This window comes from Bubalus bubalis, chromosome X (assembly GCF_019923935.1).
Source record: "Bubalus bubalis isolate 160015118507 breed Murrah chromosome X, NDDB_SH_1, whole genome shotgun sequence".
Lineage (NCBI taxonomy): Eukaryota > Metazoa > Chordata > Mammalia > Artiodactyla > Bovidae > Bubalus > Bubalus bubalis.
The window spans coordinates 126,023,370-126,041,391 of record NC_059181.1 but is presented as its reverse complement, the minus strand read 5'-3'; the positions used below and the strand labels follow the sequence as shown (position 1 = coordinate 126,041,391).

The following is an 18,022-nucleotide window of genomic DNA, read 5'->3' as shown; positions in this document are numbered from 1 at the left end:
GCAATATATGTATACATACAGCTGATTCACTCTGCCAAACAGTAGAAACTAACACAACATTGTACAGCAACTATACTTGAATACAAATCAGTAATTTACAAACTCTTGGACTTTCCTAGCAGACCAGTGGTTAAGAATCTGCCTGCCAATGCAGGGGGCACAGTTCCAATCCCCGGTCCAGGAAGAGCCCACATGCTTGGAGCAACTAAGCCCATGCACCACAACTACTGAAGCCTGTGTGCCCTAGAGCTTGTGCTCCAACAATAAGAGAAGCCACCGCAATGAGAAGTCCTCGCCCCGCAACTAGAGAGTAGACCAAACTCACGGCAACTGGAGAAAAGTCTGCACGCAGCAAAGAAGACCCAGCACAACCAAAAAATAAAGAAAAGAAAATTGCTAAAAAATCTCCTCTACATGTACAAGACATGAACCTTATCTACTCAGCCTTGCGGCACTGGGAGCTCACTGTGGGCAGATTCTCATTCTTTTTCACCTTCATGTTCCTAGTGCTTTGCACAGTACAGGAGGCACTCAATAAGTATCTGTTATCAGCTGATTGAGTCAAGTATATGAAACCAGAAATGATCTGAAGACTTTTCCTATTGTAATATTCTATAAACTGTAAGCAGGCAACCTTCTGTAGGCAAGAAAAAGTTTTCAGAAGGTTTTTTCAATAAAAACTTTGCAAAGAATTTATTCTATCTATATTTCAAATTGCTATAATATTTCCTATAAATAAAATATCACCTTAAAACGATCAAAAAAAAAAAAAAAAAAAGAGCCCTCAGATTCTCTTAGAATGCCACAATCAACATATGGGGGACTTGAGTCCATTCTCCAGGGCTCAGTGTGTCGCACAGAAAGACCAAAGACTTTAAAGTCCTTTTATAGACTTTTCATAGTACTACAGCTGGAAAGTCAGACCTGCTGACCCATTAGGTCCCCACGATGTGCTCAACAGCTTTGCAACTCGACACCGACTATTTCTTTTCTGTTTGGGGATTGTCTAAGGTGCTGAAATTTAATGGGGGAATAAGTAGGTGCTACTGTACTACCTATACCAGAAGCGGTAGAAAGTGACGGTCATTTTCCTGACAAGAGAGTAGTTAAAAGTAAAAATGGTCAGACTTTCCTGGTGGTCCAGTAGTTAAGAATCCACCTGCCAATGCAGGGGACACTGGTTTGATCCCTGGTCCTTGAAGATCCCAGTGCCTCAGAGCAACTAAGCCTGTGTGCCACAATTACTGAAGCCCACACTCCAAAGCCCACGCTCCACAACAAGAGAAGCCACCACAATGAGAAACCCATGCATCGCAACTAAAGAATAGCCCCTGCTCACTACAACTAGAGAAAGTCCCTTCACAGCAACAAAGACCCAGCACAGCCAAAAAAAAAAAAAACTGTATTTTTAAAAAGTAAACATGGTCAAACGAAAACATTAAAGATTTCGGTATTCTGAATGACAAGATCATGGATGAATTTTTCTTCTTTTTTCTATTTTCCCCCCAATTTTTCTAGCACAAACATGTATTGCTATTATAATCCAAAAACATAAAATTAATTTTATTAGCTTTTTATTATGGTAAAATATACATAAAATTTACCATTCTGACAATATTAAGTGTACACTTCACTGGCATTCAGTACATTTACATTGTTCTGCAACCACCACCATTATCCATGTCCAATTTTTTTCATCATCCAAAACAGAAACTCTGTAGTCATTAAACCCTAACTCCCCCTTCAACCCAACCACTGGGAACCTCTGATCTACTTTTTGCCTCTATGAATTTGCTTATTTTAGGTATGTCATACAAGTAGAATCATATATAATTGGCCTTTTGTGTCTGGCTGATTTCACTTCACTCAGTTCAGTTCAGTCGCTCAGTCGTGTCTGACTCTTTGCAACACCATGTACCGCAGCACACCAGGCCTCCCTGTCCATCACCAACTCCCGGAGTCCACCCAAACCCATGTCCATCACGTCGGTGATGCCATCCAAACATCTCATCCTCCATTGTCCCCTTCTCCTCCTGCCCCCAATCCCTCCCAGCATCAGAGTCTTTTCCAATGAGTCAACTCTTCGCATGAGGTGGCCAAAGTACTGGAGTTTCAGCTTCAACATCAGTCCTTCCAATGAACACCCAGGACTGATCTCCTTTAGGATGGACTGGTTGGATCTCCTTGCACTGCAAGGGACTCTCAAGAGTCTTCTCCAACACCACACTTCAAAAGCATCAATTCTTCGGCACTCAGCTTTCTTTATAGTCCAACTCTCGCATCCATACATGACCACTGGAAAAACCATAGCCTTAACTAGACAGACCTTTGTTGGCAAAGTAATGTCTCTGCTTTTTAATATGCTGCCTAGGTTGGTCATAACTTTCCTTATAAGGAGTAAGCATCTTTTAATTTCATGGCTGCAATCACCATCTGCAGTGATTTTGGAGCCCAGAAAAATAAAGTCAGCCACTGTTTCCACTATTTCCCCATCTATTTGCCATGAAGTGATGGGACCAGATGCCATGATCTTAGTTAGCATGATATTAATATTTTCAAGGTTCATCCATATTACAGCATGTGTCAGAATTTCATTCCTTTTAAAGGCTGAATATGATTTCACTGTACGTATGTAGAATGCTTTGTTTATAATGGACATTTGGGTTGTTTCCACCTTTTGCCTATGGTGAATAACAGGACATGAACACTGATAGGATGTGTTGATAGGAACACTGGTGTACGAGTATCTGTATGAACCCCTGCTTTTTCTTTGGGGTTCACAACCTAGAAGTGGGATTGCTGGATAATACAGTTGTTAGAAGAAGCACAGTGACTGAAACTACCCACCCTGGCCAGGCACCATAGTAACCATTTACATGATCTTTTTTATGACAGGAGGTCCTGGTAAGGAACACAGAACTAATAGGCCACCACCAATCAGAAGAGTTCAGGAAAGGTCAAAAGGAAACACCACATGTCCGACCACCTCCCAGAATCCTTCTCACTGGCATCCATCTTGGCTGAACAAGGCATGGACTTAGAGTCCACAAGGAAGGACTCTGAGTCAAAATGATTGGCTAAAGATGACCCAGAAACTAATCCCATCACTATAAAACCCGAGACTATGAGCCATGTGGCAGGGCAGTTCTCCTCGCTTCCCTTACCCTACTGCTCTCCACCTGGGCGCCCTTTCCCAATAAAATCTCTTGCTCTGTCAGCACATGTGTCTCCTTGGACAATTCACTTCTGAGTGTTAGAAAAGAGCCCAGTTTCGGGGCCTGGAAGGGGTCCCCCTTCTTGCAACAAATGGTGACTCTGGCGGGACTCTTCTTCATTGACCATTCAGGGTACTCAGAGACCAGCTTGCCCATCAATGGACCAGACCCACCGGCTGCAATTGGGACCCTTTTGTCCCTGGTCTCCTCCTGACTAGGACAACTGGCCAGAGTACCCTGACCCAGTAAGGAACAAGAGACTTTATTGACCTCTCTCCCTTTCTCTCTACTTAACCCTTCCTATCCAACCCCCATTTTCTTGTCCCCCAGTCCTAGATGCAGGAATTGGCCAAAGGGACAGAGCCTGAGCTGAGGATTGGAGACTGATCACCTCCTTTTGGCAGAGAACTCGAATTCTGGTTCTGTTCTGGTCTGGTTTCTGGTAAGGTCAAGTTCCAGTCCTCCTTTCTCTGAAGGCCCAGGGTAAAGTCCCGTAATGCCTAGATGTCTGCAGATGGCAGGAGACGTCTGTAAGGCCACCCCTTTTGCCCTCCTCTCCCGCGTACTCCCCCCTTCTTCTTTCAACCTGGCTTTCTTTCCTCCCTTTGAAATCTTTGAAGACCGAGAAATTTTCATTTACTCTGTTAGTACTTGGATCTGGAGTTCTATGTCTCTATAGGAGGTTTTCTGAGAGACTGTAATCTTATATTTAAGAGAGTGTCTGATGAGGACTGCCATATCTGTGTGTGTATGTTTTATATTCTGTGTTCTGTGTTATGATTTGTGATGGCCATTTTGCTTTGTCTGGCCACCATTTGGTTTAGACCTGCCACCATTTTGTTAGAACTTGATTTTCTTTCCCTGTACCTTGAGACCAGGGCTCTCAGGAACACTTATCTAGACCATTTCTAGCTCCTGAGACTGAGGGAAAATGGGGAAAAGCCTTTAAAATTTTTATTTATTCCAACTGTTATCTATAAACTTGTAAATTTTATACTGTACTATCTAATTCATGACTAAGCTTAGAAAATGAAGCTAGAACTTGTGTTGTGTCTGTCTGAATAAGCCTTTGCCTCTGGTTAATATTTTTTGAGATTAATTTGTAAATGAGCTCTATTTAATTGGCTTAAAGAAAAATAAGCATTTACAAATCAAATAATTCTAAATTAATAAATTCCAAGTTCAAGTGAACTGGGAAATATTCAGTATTAAATACCTGATATTAATGTTTGTTGATCTATCTAATACAGACATGTCTTAGAGTAATTAACATTAAGTATAATATTTCCATTGTACCCAGGTTTAATATGTTAAATATTATCATATCTGTTACAAGTTTGTCAACAAGGAAATTACCTCCAGTGAAGAAACTTCTAAAAAAATGTAAATGAGAAGTGAGCCATAGATAAACTCTATTAAGAATAATTATGCTTTAGGGGAATATCTGTCTAAAATAGTCTCTCCAGATTGGGATAACTTAAATTTCTAAGGGTTGTGCTAAACTAAGTGTTGGAAGTCTATTGAATAGTTAGGTCATTTCCAAATAAAATAAGATTTTGAAACATTTACTACTAAACACTGATTTCCTTTTACAGAGAAACTAAAGAGATTTGGGACTATAAATGAATAATGTTTGGTGCCATCCTAAATTTTCTAAGAAAGCAAAGGTTTTAGAAATTATCACTTGTATTTATGCTCAGGAATCTATAAAATGCTAATATAAAAGTTAGTTCCTGGTTGTGAAAGGAAAGAAGTGTGTTTTCAGTAAAAAAAAAAAAAAAAGTATAAAAAATTCTGAAAAGAGTTATACATGATCAGTATTTTCTAAAATTGGATTACAGTTAGCTAGATAAATGGATTTTGTTAGGAATGACACAGCCATAGGAAAACTGGTTAGAGCCAACTAGGTCCAAGATGGTGGAGTTAACTTTCACAAGACTTTGAGCCTCCGTATATACGCCCATTGTGACAAATCAACAAGCTAAATGACACACCCATCAGCACTGATTCTAAACCCTTTTAATTGATCTTTTTGATAAAACTTCCTAAATCGAATTCTGTTAAAGTTCCTTTGATGTCTAGCTCACTTTGGGGTACTTCAGAGGGCCTCTGAAACATCCCAAAGAGAAATATTAAACTAATTGTGTTTATTTGGTTGGTTAAATTACATGGAAAATATTATCAAATGAGTAATAAATCCTCTCACGTTATAGTATATGGTAAATATTACTAATATAGGTATCCTAGAAATTATATGGAGTTCTTAACATTCTAATATGTCCTGGTATTCTAATAGAAATCCTAAACAAAGGTCCATCTAGTCAAGGCTATGGTTTTTCCAGTGGTCGTGTATGGATGTGAGAGTTGGACTGTGAAGAAAGCTGAGCGCCGAAGAATTGATGTTTTTGAACTGTGGTGTTGGGAAAGACTCTTGAGAGTCCCTTGGACTGCAAGGAGATCCAACCAGTCCATTCTGAAGTAGATCAGTCCTGGGATTTCTTTGGAAGGAATGATGCTAAAGCTGAAACTCCAGTACTTTGGCTAACTCATTGGAAGAGTTGACTCATTGGAAAAGACCCTGATGCTGGGAGGGATTGGGGGCAGGAGGAGAAGGGGATGACAGAGGATGAGATGGCTGGATGGCATCACCAACTCAATGGATGCGTTGGCAAAGTAATATCTCTGCTTTTCAATATGCTATCTAGGTTGGTCATAACTTTCCTTCAAAGGAGTAAGCGTCTTTTAATTCCATGGTGCAGTCAACATCTGCACTGATTTTGGAGCCCAGAAAAATAAAGTCTGACACTGTTTCCACTGTTTCCTCATCTATGTCCCATGAAGTGATGGGACCAGATGCCATGATCTTTGTTTTCTGAATGTTGAGCTTTAAGCCAACTGTTTCACTCTCCTCTTTCACTTTCATCAAGAGGCTTTTTAGTTCCTCTTCACTTTCTGCCATAAGCGTGGTATCATCTGCATATCTGAGGTTATTGATATTTCTCCCGGCAATCTTGACTCCAGCTTGTGTTTCTTCCAGCCCAGCGTTTCTCATGATGTACTCTGCGTATAAGTTAAATAAGCAGGGTGACAATATACAGCATTGACGTACTCCTTTTCCCATTTGGAACCAGTCTGTTGTTCCATGTCCACTTCTAACTGTTGCTTCCTGACCTGCATATAGGTTTCTCAAGAGGCAGATCAGGTGGTCTGGTATTCACATCTCTTGAAGAATTTTCCACAGTTTATTGTGATCCACACAGTCAAAGGCTTTGGCATAGTCAATAAAGCAGAAATAGATGCTTTTCTGGAACTCTCTTGCTTTTTCCATGATCTAGCAGATGTTGGCAATTTGATCTCTGGTTCCTCTCCCTTTTCTAAAACCAGCTTGAACATCTGGAAGTTCACGGTTCACGTATTGCTGAAGCCTGGCTTGGAGAATTTTGAGCAGTACTTTACTAGCCTGTGAGATGAGTGCAATTGTGCGGTAGTTTGAGCATTCTTTGGCATTGCCTTTCTTTGGGATTGGAATGAAAACTGACCTTTTCCAGTCGTGTGGCCACTGCTGAGTTTTCCAAATGTGCTGGCATATTGAATACAGCACTTTCACAGCATCATCTTTTAGGATTTGAATTAGCTCAACTGGAATTCCATCACCTCCACTAGCTTTGTTCGTAGTGATGCTTTCTAAGGCCCACTTGACATCACATTCCAGGATGTCTGGTTCTAAGTGAGTGCTCACACCATCGTGATTATCTGGGTCATGAAGATCTTTTTTGTACAGTTATTGTGTGTATTCTTGCCACCTCTTCTTAATATCTTCTGCTTCTGTTAGGTCTCTACCATTTCTGTCCTTTATTGAGCCCATCTTTGCATGAAATGTTCCTTTGGTATCTCTGATTTTCTTGAAGAGATCTCTAGTCTTTCCCATTCTGTTGTTTTCCTCTATTTCTTTGCATTGGTCACTGAGGAAGGCTTTCTTATCTCTCCTCGCTATTTTTTGGAACTCTGCATTCAGATGTTTATATCTTTCTTTTTCTCCTTTGCTTTTCACTTCTCTTCTTTGCACAGCTATTTGTAAGGCCTCCTCAGACAGCCATTTTGCTTTTTTGCATTTCTTTTCCATGGGGATAGTCTTGATCCCTGTCTCCTGTACAGTGTCACCAACCTCACTCCATAGTTCATCAGGCACTCTATCTATCAGATCTAGTCCCTTAAATCTATTTCTCACTTCTACTGTATAATCATAAGGGATTTGATTTAGGTCATACCTGAATGGTCTAGTGGTTTTCCCTACTTTCTTCAATTTAAGTCTGGATTTGGCAATAAGGAGTTCATGATCTGAGCCACAGTCAACTGCCATACAACCCAGCAATCCCACTGCTGGGCATTCATACCAAGGAAACCAGAATTGAAAGAGACACGTGTACCCCAGTGTTCAATGTAAACAATACCGCAGCACTGTTTACAATAGCCAGGACTATGAAGCAACCTAGTTGTCCATCAGCAGATGATGGATAAGAAAGCTGTGGTACATATACACAATGGAATATTACTCAGCAATTAAAAAGAATGCATTTGAATCAGTTCTAATTAGGTGGATGAAACTGGAGCCTATTATACAGAGCAAAGTAAGTCAGAAAGAAAAACACCAATACAGTATATTAACGCATATGGAATTTAGAAAGATGGTAACGATGACCCTATATGTGAGACAGCAAAAGAGACACAGATGTAAAGAACAAACTGTTGGACTCTGTGGGAGAAGGCGAGGGTGGGATGATTTGAGAGAATAGAATTGAAACATGTATATTATCATATGTGAAATAGATCGCCAGTCCAGGTTTGATGCATGAGGCAGGGTGCTCAGGGCTGGTGCCCTGGGATGATCCTGAGAGATGGGATGGGGAGGGAGGGTCAGGATGGGGAACACATGTACACCCATGGCTGATTCACATGAATGTAAGGCAAAAACCACCACAATACTGTTAAGTAATTAGCCTCCAATTAAAACTAAAAAAAAAAAAAAGAAGCCCGTGCACCACAACTAATGACTAGCCCCCACTTGCCACAACTAGAAAAAGCCTTCAGGCAGCAACAAAAACCCAGCGCAGACACAAATAAATAAATTTCTAAAATCCTTTTTAGAAAGTGAAGATTGCAAAACTCTGTGAATATACTAAAAAATAAAAAATTGATGTGATTACTGTAAATGAGAGGATTTTATGCTATGTAAATTACATCCCAATAAAGTTGTTAAAAAAAACCAGGCTTAATTTGGTTATATTTGATAAAAATGAGGGTAATTTTAGGAAGAAAAAGATGTTTCAATAAATGTTAAATCCCAGTTTGTTAATGGAGGTCTGAGTCTAGTAAGACTCATTTCCTGGTTAGTTCTTTGCTGTTATGTGATATTAATGTAAAATTTAACTGAATTCTTAAAGAACACCCTAAGTTTACTTCTGAAGCTTATCTCAATAATGTATCTTTGGATGAAGATCAGATGCCTCATGAGCTGCAACCAGGACTGGAAAAAGACATAATTTAAAGGACTGTCTCCAACCTGGATGAAAGGACCCAACCTAGATGAAAGGACCTTTTTATCAGGTACTCCTAACTGGCTAATGAACAGTGAAATTGAAGGGAAATTGATTCTTAGATTAATTCCCACTTCCAAAGGCCCCTACACTGGACTGGTCTAAAGAGAGGACAGCTGACCTGATCTCACCTTAAAATGATACTTAGAGGAAAAACTACACTACACCAGGAGGAGAAAACGACGACATCAGAGATAGACAGTTTGCCCAAGATGCTGGACCTGATTCATATGATCATTTATAATGTTTTCTTGACTTCTTAGACCTTTACATATAAATCAAATGCTTTTCTATCATAGGCCTGATCCTATGCTAGTTTTAAAAATCAATCCAATTGTTGGGTTTGTGGCCAATTATCTGTGTCTAGTTCTGGGTTACCTTGGTAAATTTCTCTACTTCAAGGCTCTAACTAGTTGGCCCTGAGAAAATTTACTTAAAAAAATTTATAGTCATATTCAAGTCACTATTGATATTACTAGATGGGATCCCCTCACCTGGCCAATTAATAATGCCTGCTCTGAATCTGGTCATAAATTTGAGTTTTCTTCTATTACTCAAGCTCAATCAGAACAATAAGCAAAGTTTCAGCAAAGGAAAAAAAAATCTCCCACAATTATGGGATAGATGTATATAGATAATACCGGCTATGGTAATTTAGATTTAAAGTCTCCTGTATGTTGAAAACAGTTAAATCATACTAAGGAAAATCAATCAAGTAACACTAGAAAACTAGGCTATGTGCTTTATAGACAGTGCCAATATATAATTTCCCTGGAAGATAAAGATTCATACAGAGTAGACTAAGTCAGATGCCCTGGAATATACTGGGCTACATCTAATGGAAGCTCTTAGCTTAAGTCTTACTTATGACTTTACTAATACTGCTGACTATGTTATTTGTATTTCACCTGTTTTACAAAATTGCTGTTTCTTACACTGCCAAATGTGTGACTGAGGCCTCTGATAAAATAATACATAGTTCCATATGAGATCGATGATGGTAACAGTGTAACTCTAGATATGGGAAGAAGCAAAAGAGGGAATGTTTTCCTGGACCAAAAGGCTAATAAGACAGATGGTCCAGAGAATTTTGGATACTGTTTTATGGCCTAGTCCAGTACCAGCACATTGAGTGGCCTGTCAACAAAATCTTTGCCAAGCCTGAGAATGGACATTCTCAGCACCATGGGATAAAATGGTCATGAAATGCACCCCCTCAAAATCATGGTCAAGTTTGTGACCAAGAAGGGGCTCTGCCAACTAAATAACTGACACTTGCCAACTACCTCTACAAAGATTAATCATGGCCACTGCAGCTGCTTATCTTCAACACCCCTAAAAGGAGTTCAGGTTGGAAATCGGGAATGAGACACTCTGTGCTCTGGGGGAAAAAAAAAAAAAAAAAAAAAAAACTGGCAGAACAAGCCTTCAGGTAGTTAGATCTTTTCAGGAGAAGATTTTATGAGTTCCAATTCTTATATCTTCTCATACCTAGAGAAACACTGACATCGTTAATGGTGACATCTGCTTTGTCTATTAAGTAGAATTTTACAATTAAAAGTCAAAATAGAATAGCTATGGTTCAGACATCCAAGGAAATAACTAGGTGATTCTATGGGTGTAATTTCAGACTAGACCCTGTATTGCTAAACACTTGAGTTTTCTGAGTTGTGTCAGGCTTGGATGCCACCATTCTCAAAACAACGTCTGCTGGCAGCTAGTAACTGCAACCATACCTTTTATAAAACTAGGCTACCTGACTACAAGCCTCCCCAAAGTGCCAGGTCCAGACAGGGTTTCAGGCCTATTCTTCAAAAAAAAAAAAAAAGATTTATTTTGTCTATTAAAATTCCAGTTATCACTCCTCCAACCACTTCTAATTGGGTCTGTTAAACCAAAATGGCAGACCAAGGGATTGAGATTTTAATCATACAAGACTCACATCTAGGACTTGGAACTCAGGAATACTTCTAAATCAGTGTCTATTCTCCAAGCTGAGACAGTCCTATGCCCCATTTTGACAGGAAGTTCTCACTGTCAAAGTTGCCTAGTTCCCTGAATTAAAACTGAGCAGGACTCTATGGGGCTCTGGAGTACAGATCTGTTCTGTGCTCTCCATTTCTTGTCTGTAGGATATAGGCTTCGTTCAGCCTCCTTGACCTTCCCTGAGTTCCAAAGGGTAGATTCAAACGGTTGCTAATCAGGGAAAGGAGGGGATACAGAAACAGGAGAAACAATCAAAGGTTGGTACAGCCTCCAGACAGGGTCCTGGTTCCTACTCAAAAAAATATGCATAACAATGTCTCTGAGTTCTACAGAACTGGAGTCCCCACCCACATGGAGGATGGTAACTTCAGGCTGAACACAAGATTCCTGGAGCACAACTCTGTTGCCTCACCACCAATCATAAAAAAGTCACACACCCTGCTGCTCTCACCCCAAATGTTGCCTTCTTTTTCTCAGGACCAGTGATGACCATCCTGTTAGGTATTCTGTTTGGCCCCTGTCTATTTCATCTCTGAGATGAGCCAACAGTTTCAAGCTAAACTGCTGTTATTACAAGGGTGAATGCTGGTTTCAGGCAAAGAATACCTCGACTTAGATCAGGTAGAGAGAGATTTCTGCTCTGCTAGGCAGGTCTACGCCCATGCACAGCAGGAAGAAGTTACAGAAGAAAGAGACCTCTGCCCCAATTTCCAAGAAATATCTTGAGTATGAAGTCTCTCAGGGGGGTAGTTGTTAGGGGAAGCACACTGACTGAAACCGCCCACCCTGGCCAGGCACCATAGTAACAATTTACATGAGTTGTTTTATGACAGGAGCTCCTGGTAAGGAACACGGAACAAAAAAGCCACCACCAACCAGAAGAGTTCAGAAAAGGTCAAAAGGAAACACCACATGTCCGACCACCTCCCAGAATCCTTCTCACTGGCATCCATCTTGGTTGAACAAGGCATGGACCACAAGGAAGGACTCTGAGTCAGAATGATTGGCTAAAGATGACCTGGAAACTAATCCCATCACTATAAAACCTGAGACTGAGCCATATGGCAGAGCAGTTCTCCTGGGTTCCCTTACCCAACTGCTCCCCACCTGGGTGCCCTTTTCCCAATAAAATCCCTTGCTTTGTCAGCACATGTGTCTCCTCAGACAATTCATTTCCAAGTGTTAGACAAGAGCCCAGCTTTGGGCCCTGGAAGGGGGTCTCCCTTCCTGCAACAAAGTGATTCTATATTGAACTTTCTGAGGAACTGCCGAGCCACTTTCCACAGTGGTTGCACCATTTTACAGTCCCACCAGCATTGCACAAGGGTTTCAATTTCTCCTCATCCTCTACAACATCTGTTATTTTCCATTTCTTTGACAACAGCCACCCTAGTAGGTGTGAAGACGTATCTCACTGTGGTTTTGATTTACATGTGCTTATTGGCCATTTGTTTATTTTCTTTGGAGAAATGTCTACTAAAGTTCCTGGCCCATTTTTTTATTTAATCAAGCTGTTTGTTTTTTTGTTGTTGAGGTGTAGGAGTTCTTCATATAGTCTAGATATTAATCCTTTATTGGGTATTCTGTGTGTTGCTTTTTTTTTTTTTCTCCTGATAGTGTCCTCTGATATGCAAAGGTTCTTCATCAACTTTATTTTTTGAAAAAAACACAGGTAAAAATTTTAGAGGGTAGACAGACAGTGTAAAGTATAGAGGAGATGGGAATCCTCATGCTTCTTTTTAGACTTCCTTTTTATGGGGAGAGAAACAAGAACTGAGGTCATTTCTACAAGGTCACAACTCACATCTCCTCCCTCAGCTTGGCTTCTCCCTAGGCAGCTAGTGCTGTAGGACACTGGTGTGCTAGTGAGAGTCCCAGAAAGGGAACTCATGCTGGGGGTGGTAGGTGAGCCCAATGGGAATGCGCAGGGTGGTGAGGATATAGGATCCTGTAAGACTTTTAAGGTCTGCCAGTTCCACCAGGCAGACGTTTCATGCCACCCTTTCTCAGGCTGGTTCATGACTATATACACTCAAACTTCTCAAATGAAAGATAAACACACAGATTTGTTACTACTGAATGGAATGGACTATTTAACTCCTCATTGTGAAAAGTGACACCCAAGCTCAGTTCCTTCTTGAAGAATCAAACTATTCAAGTGACATCCTCTGTAAATTGCAGGCATTTTGTCTTTTGTGTATCTCTGCCCTTCATTTCTTTTCTCCCTCCTCCTCCCTCCCCACCTCCCTACTCCTGTCAGTAAAATGGAGCTTCTAAACAACTCTTTGTCATGTGAAAATTTATTTTCCAAACATTTTTGAAGTTTAATGAGTTTCTACAGGCAATCAATCAGAAGAAGCACCACATATTCATTTTCTTCTGGGGATCCTGGAAACACTCAAATCCCCTGGAATGTGAATGCATGAAGTCTAAATTTCAGGACAATTGTGAGGCTAAATTGTTGAATATCTAAGACTAAAGGTTAACCCACTGCAGATCCAGTAAATTGATTATTTCCTGCTCTACAAAGTAAGCATTTGTTATCAAAGATATTCTCAATTATAAATCACTGATCCACCAAACCATTCTTTCATAAGAAGACAACTATCTGAAACTTTCCCCCTAACATGGAAACATACCTCATACCCTAGGGCATGAATCAAGTACTGTACACACATTCATTTAGCAAAGAACCAAACTGCAAGTGTTAGGGGAAGCATGCTGATTGAAACCGCCAACCCTGGCCAGGCACCATAGTAACCATTTGCATGAGTTGTTTTACGACAGGAGGTCCTGGTAAGGAACACAGAACTAATAAGCCTCCACCAACCAGAAGAGTTCGGGAAAGGTCTAAAGGAGACACCACCTGTCCGACCACCTCCCAGAATCCTTCTCTCTGGCATCCATCTTGGCTGAGCGATGCATGCACCACCAGGAAAGACTCTGAATTAGAATGATTGGCCAAAGACCACCTGGAAACTAATCACATCACCATAAAACCCGAGACTGCGAGCCACGCGTCAGAGGTGTTCTCCTGGGTTCCCTTACCCTACTGCTCTCTACCCGGGTGCCTTTTCCCAATAAAATCTCTTGCTTTGTCAGCATATGTGTTTCCTGGGACAATTCACTTCCGAGTGTTAGACAAGAGCCCAGTTTCGGGCCCTGGAAGGGGGTCCCCCTTCCTGCAACAGAAGGATATCTGTAGGAAGCCTCCCTCCACCTACACATTCCAAAACAACTGGCTTAGAAATTTCATCTTTCTTCTTAGGAAATCCCTTTTTTGGTAATTAAATCATTAGGGGGGGAAAAAAAAACCCTTAATTCCTTTAGCCTGTGCTCACTTGCTCTACCTTCAAAGTCATCACATTATGGAATGGGTAGGGGTAAAGAAAACTAAGAAGGGAGGAAGAAAAATAGCTCATCTCTACCACTATTCTAACATTTATTGAATGCTAGCTAAGTACCAGGTGCTGTGCTAAATGCATTACATGTGTTATCTCATTTTATTCTCACAATAATCCTGTGGAATAGAAAATACTATCATGACTTACATTTTATCAACGGGAAAAATTGAAACTAAGGGAGGTGGGACAGGAATAGTAGGCAGAATTCTATGATGCCCCCTAAGATATTTGGCCCCAGCCTACTCACCCTATATAATTCTCTCCCCTTGATTGTAATCCAGACCTGTGAATATTATGAGCTATCATTCCCCTGATTAGGTGACTAATAAATTGACTCTGAGGTCACCAAAAGGGAGATTATTTTGGGTGGGCCTGGTCTAATCAGATGAACCATAGGAGAGGAACCAGGCCCTTCTTGGAGAGGGAGATTCACCCACTGGCCTTAAAGAAGCAGACAGAAATATTATGAGTGGTCCACAGGGCTAGACTTGAGGCTCTCCTCTAGGAACGGACAGCCACCCCCAGCTGTCAGCCAGCAAGAAAATGGGTCCAGTCAGTCCTACAACCACAAGGAACTGAACCACGCCAACTTTAAGGAGCTTGGAAAAGGCCCCTAAGCTTCCAGACAGGAACACAGTCCTGCCAACACATGTGAAACCCTGAGTAGACTCTAGCTGTGACCTGCCCATACTTCTGACCCAGAGAAACTGAAATAAGAAGTGTGTGTTATTTTAAGCTGCTGAGTTTGTGGTCATTTGCTATGCAGCAATAGAAAACTCATTCATTCAGGAGTCAAAGCCAGGACTGTTTAACTCTGGCATGAACACTCTTAACCACTACAGTAGTTTCAGTGGCAGTCTCACAAATTCTTAACCATTTTTAATTCTTCAGAAAAAAGTAGAGACATCAATTTTTTCAACATTTTTTGGCAGCATCACTCGACATGTGGGATCTTAGTTCCCCAACCAGGGATTAAACCCATGTCCCCTGCAGTGGAAGCTTGGATTCTTAACCACTGGATCTCCAGGGAAGTCCCCAAGACATCCATTTCTACTGAACAGTCATGGGTATGATCTTTTCCTCTTCTGATGCAGTTTTCAAGTTTTAAAAATGTTTTGGGGACTTCCCTGCTGGTCCAGTGGCTGAGACTCCATGCTTCCAATGTGTGTGTGTGGCGGGGGCAGGGTTGATCCCTGGTAGGGGAGCTAGATTCCACCTGCTGTAACTAAGGGTTTGCAAGCTGCGACTAACACCCAAAACAGACAAATAGAAAAAAAAATTTATGTTTTGATTGTATTCTAGTACAGAAACACATATTGGCTTAAGATCTGGGGGAAGAATACATATTCAATCAAAAACTGCTCGAATGCAGTATGATGACAGGTAAAGTTGTGAAAAAATAAGTAGGCTGGAAATCCTAAGATTTTATTTACCAATGGCACCTTGTTGAAGCCTGTTTGGTTTTTGCAAGGGCTCCAGGCTGGGCTACTTATGAATACTTTCCTTCTGACTATTGCATGATCTACAAGATCTGTCATCGTGTGCCTCTGAGGAGATGACAACCCATTATCCCTTCTCAGACAGCCCAACTCAAAATTCACTGAATAGGACCGGCCAGCGAATTCTCTGCTGGAGTGAGATCAGCTTAAAGAGCAACTCACAGAACTGTACACTGGAGTTGCTTCTTGGAGGGCATCAGTCAACAGCTCATGTTTCATGTTCTTTCATTCACGAACACACCCAAACTACACATGGGGTCAAAGTAGATGTATAATGATAGCTAATGCTTATGTAGCTGACGCCAAGCATTTACCATGAATTATGTCATTGAGGTCTCACATTTACCTCACAAAGTATATATTATTATCACTGTCTGTCCCATTTTACAGACCAAGAAACTGAGACTTCTTTAGAAAGTAAAGTAACTTTCCCAACATTCTCCAACCAGAGAGTGGCATTTCAACTCAGATGCTGATACCACAGCTCACATTCTCAGTCACTTTGCTGTATCACCAGTACTTCTGCTCTCCAACTACATATTTTTTCCACGCTTTACAGGACCTAGCAATGAGCCTTCACATAGGAATGTTCCATAGATATTTGCTATATTTGATAACGAATAAGGCTCATACTGGAGGGACTAGGCAAGGTTTCCAGACCCTTCATCACTGGGAGAAGATGGGAGACCAGAGGACTGAAGTTAATACAGGAGAAGGAGGCGGGCTGAAGGCAGCCCCTCACTCACGTGTGTTCCAATCTCATAGTAAGCGAACAGAATCATACTCTATGTTGACTAACTGTATACAGGAAGATTTGATTCTGGCACTAAGATCACAAAAATCAAAAGGAAAACTAACTCAGTTTTCCAGAGTTTATTTCTCCCTTTTGGAAAAGTTTCTGTGACACATCTGGAAGTGATTTTCTAACACACTAGTTCCAATGAGTCATCTACACTATTAAGCAATGATTCCATAGGGTGAACCCTGATCATATTTTTCCATTAAGTGGCATCCACCGAGGTCAATGAAAGGCAATGGCTGACCCAGACTTGGACAACCTCACCCTCCACAGCCCCATTTTATATTATCAAGAACGTCGGTTTTAAAAGGTATAGGAATGCAATCTATCTCCCAGCACTAACGCAAGACTTGTTCTAATACCCTTAGTCTCCTTTCACTGCAGAAGATGGATCCAAAGACTGCTATGGGGGAAGCAACACTCAGTAAAGCTGGCAAAAGAAATGTTATCAGGTCATGTGTAACCATGAGGCAATCAGAAATGCAGGGGTCAGGGTGGGCAAAAGACTCTTAATGCCACCAACAAGAATTTCCCAAGGAATATTCTAGAAAGGACTGCCAATCCACCCCTTGCCCATTCATCCACATCCTAATACAGTGGCTCCAACATCAACTTTTCACCCATATCATAATTGGTTTCCTAATATTTAAAAGCTCTAGTATTGATGTTTAGAAATATAACTTAAGTCCATTTCCCAGAGTCTTCTGACACTTGGATTTCTTTCAGATTACAATGAAAGAATGAGTCATGTTTTTCCAGAGACTAAGGAGCCACTTACAAAGGCTATTTTAAATCTTTCAGGTGACAAGGGTATTATTTAGTTCCCAGAAACAATAATTGACTAAATGTCTTCCTCAGGCCTGAAGGAGTTAATGCAACTTCCCAGAGCGATTCTTCACTCCTAGGCACCAAAACGGCACCAAAACTATCTGATTGTAAATGGCAAAGCAACAGTCTCAACCTTAAAGCATTAAATTCTACCTTACAAAAGATAAAAATTTGCGGGTGGTGATTTGCATTACAAAAGGATTTTGTTTGCTTCGCCAAAGAATTCCAATCAACCGTATTCAAAAATCAGATTCCCCTAATGTATGCTAAATGATATGATTTGCACATGAGCTTCATTGAGCAAACACAGCTGTACCAAAGCTTGAATTTAATTACAGGTACCTCTTCACGTGGTTCTTCAATACCCATATCATTGCCTCCAAGGTCGTACAGTGAAGAGTTGACCTTACAATTTCTGACTCATTATTCCCCTATTCTAACAATAAAATTGCTTTGCTTTTTACCTAGCTTTTTTTTTTTTTTGGCTTTCGTCCAAAGCCTTCAAAGTATTCAATCCACATTTGTTAGTCTTCACAATTTTACCAGACAAGTTGGCAAGAGAGGTAGGAATGCAACCTTCCAAACTACCAGGGATTGGGGGGCGGGGGCGGGGAGGAAATTAGGACAGCTAACAGGCAAAGAAAAAAAAAATTAAAGATCCACACAAGCAGAAAAGAATTACGTTTATTTTTCTAAA

General features: G+C 40.8%; 1 protein-coding gene across 1 annotated transcript in view; it reads right to left on the bottom strand.

Moving 5' to 3' along the window:
- DOCK11 (dedicator of cytokinesis 11) overlaps positions 1-18,022 on the bottom strand; it is a 509,230-nt gene that overhangs the window by 469,250 nt on the left and 21,958 nt on the right. The window lies entirely within an intron of this gene.